General features: G+C 49.2%; 1 pseudogene; it reads left to right on the plus strand.

Moving 5' to 3' along the window:
- Positions 1 to 879: 879 nt before the first annotated feature.
- Positions 880 to 1,386, plus strand: LOC114610065 (annotated as a pseudogene).
- The last annotated feature ends 702 nt before the right edge of the window (positions 1,387 to 2,088 follow it).

Consider the following 2,088-nt stretch of genomic DNA (forward strand, 5'->3'; position numbering starts at 1 on the left):
CTGACTGGTGCAGGAGCCTAGAGTTCCAAGAACACTTACTTTTCAACTCTGGTTTTGCCTCTCTGGGAATAAGTGCCCAGAATCTTAGTCCAGCTGGAATAACGTCTCCATAGCAAGCTGGAGGCACCTCCTTCTTGCTGGTCCCTGGTTGGGGTTTTATGGGCATGTAGCCTGCAGTGTTCTAGTGAACTCTGCCTCTTCCACACAGACCTGATAGCTCTTGTCTCTTCACAAGACTACGTCTCCCATGAGGCTTTGGGACATGTGGAGGGTGAGGATGTGAGAGACAGATTTTCCTGCAGGTAAGTGAGGAGGGAAACCTGCTGACAAAGGCTTTTTGGAGGGAAGGCAAGAGGAGGAAGAGCTGTTAGTATCCTGTGCAAAGAGGGTGCCCCTCAAATGCTTCCTTGTTCCAAATTGCTGTTCTGTAGAGAAAGAGGGACTCTTTATATCACCTATGGGTGCTGTGGACCAGGTCAGGAGACTACATTGCAGACTGACAGTGGCATTTCTATCGGTGAGAAGCATAAGAAAAAAGTGGGAAAAGGAGTGAAGATTTCAGTGTTGAAAGATGGTATTGTTGTAAAGAGGAGAAAGAGGGGAAAGAGGGAGGGGAAGGAGAAGAGGGGAGGAGGAAGAGGAGAAGGAGGAAGAGGAAGAGGAGGAGGAAGAAGAGGAGGAGGAGGAGGAGGAAGAGGAGGAGGAGGCTATGGTAGGATTCAGTGATGAAGCTCCCACCAACCAAGCATTAGACCCAGGGTGAGAAAGAAGACAGAGTTCATGGGATGCCGAGAACATAGAAATAGCAGACACAAGGGACATAAAGCTGTGATCAGATGGGCTGTCCTCTTGAATAAAGAATCACCCACGACTGGCTGCTCCGAAAAGCCATCTTTGCATTGTTCCCGGGTCGTGCTCCGCGCTCACTGCAGCCACCTTCGCCGCCCACCGCCTCCTGCAACGCGGACTCCGGCAGCTTTCTCGCCAGAGTCCTCGAACTCCGTTAATTCCTCACTCGCTGCATCGGACCACCGGCGTGCCCCACCATGTCAGACGCGGCACTGGACACCAGCTCCGAGATCACCACCAAGGACTTGAAGGAGAAGAAGGAAGTTGTGGAGGAGGCAGAGAATGGAAGAGAGGCACCTGCCAATGGGAACGCTCAAAATGAGGAAAATGGGGAGCAGGAGGCTGACAATGAGGTAGATGAAGAAGAGGAAGAAGGTAGGGAGGAAGAGGAGGAGGAGGAAGAAGGTGACGGTGAGGAGGAGGATGGAGATGAAGATGAGGAGGCTGAGGCTCCTACGGGCAAGCGGGTAGCTGAGGATGATGAGGATGATGATGTTGACGTCAAGAAGCAGAAGACTGAGGAGGATGACTAGATAGCAAAAGGAAAAGCTAACCTTACACACCGTGACCTATTCACCCTCCACTTCCCATCTCAGAATTTAAACGTGGTTACCTTCGAGTAGAGAAGCAGGCCCCGCCCACAGCGGGCAGTGCCACCACAGATGACACGCTCTCCACCACCCCTCCAAAACCACAACATGAATTGGCAACATGGGAGGAAAAAGAACCAGAACTTCCCAGGCCCTGCTTTTTTTCTTAAAAATACTTTAAAAGGAAAATTTGTTTGTATTTTTATTTACATTTTATATTTTTGTACATATTGTTAGGGGTCAGCCATTTTTAATGATAACGGGTGGCCAAACCAGCCTTCAAAGCGTTTTCTGTCCTACTTCAGACTTTACTTGTGGTGTGACCATGTTCATTATAATCTCAAAGGAGAAAAAAAACCTTGTAAAAAAAGCAAAAACAACAACAAAAAAACAATCTTTTTTTTTATTTTTTTATTTTATTTTATTTTATTTTATTGGATGATTTATTTACATTTCCTATGTTGTCCCCTTACCCCATCCCCCACCACCCCCTCGGAACCCCCAAACCCCTCGCCCCTCCTCCTTCTTCTCTGTGGATGTAACCTCTATCTACCCCCCCCCCCCCCCCCCCCCCCCCCCCAAAAAAACCCCCCCCCGGGGGATCCCGCCTTCATGAGGTCAAGGTTCTCTTCTTCCACCTATGCCCAGC

This window comes from Grammomys surdaster, unplaced genomic scaffold (genome assembly GCF_004785775.1).
Source record: "Grammomys surdaster isolate TR1022 unplaced genomic scaffold, NIH_TR_1.0 126013, whole genome shotgun sequence".
Classification (NCBI taxonomy): domain Eukaryota; kingdom Metazoa; phylum Chordata; class Mammalia; order Rodentia; family Muridae; genus Grammomys; species Grammomys surdaster.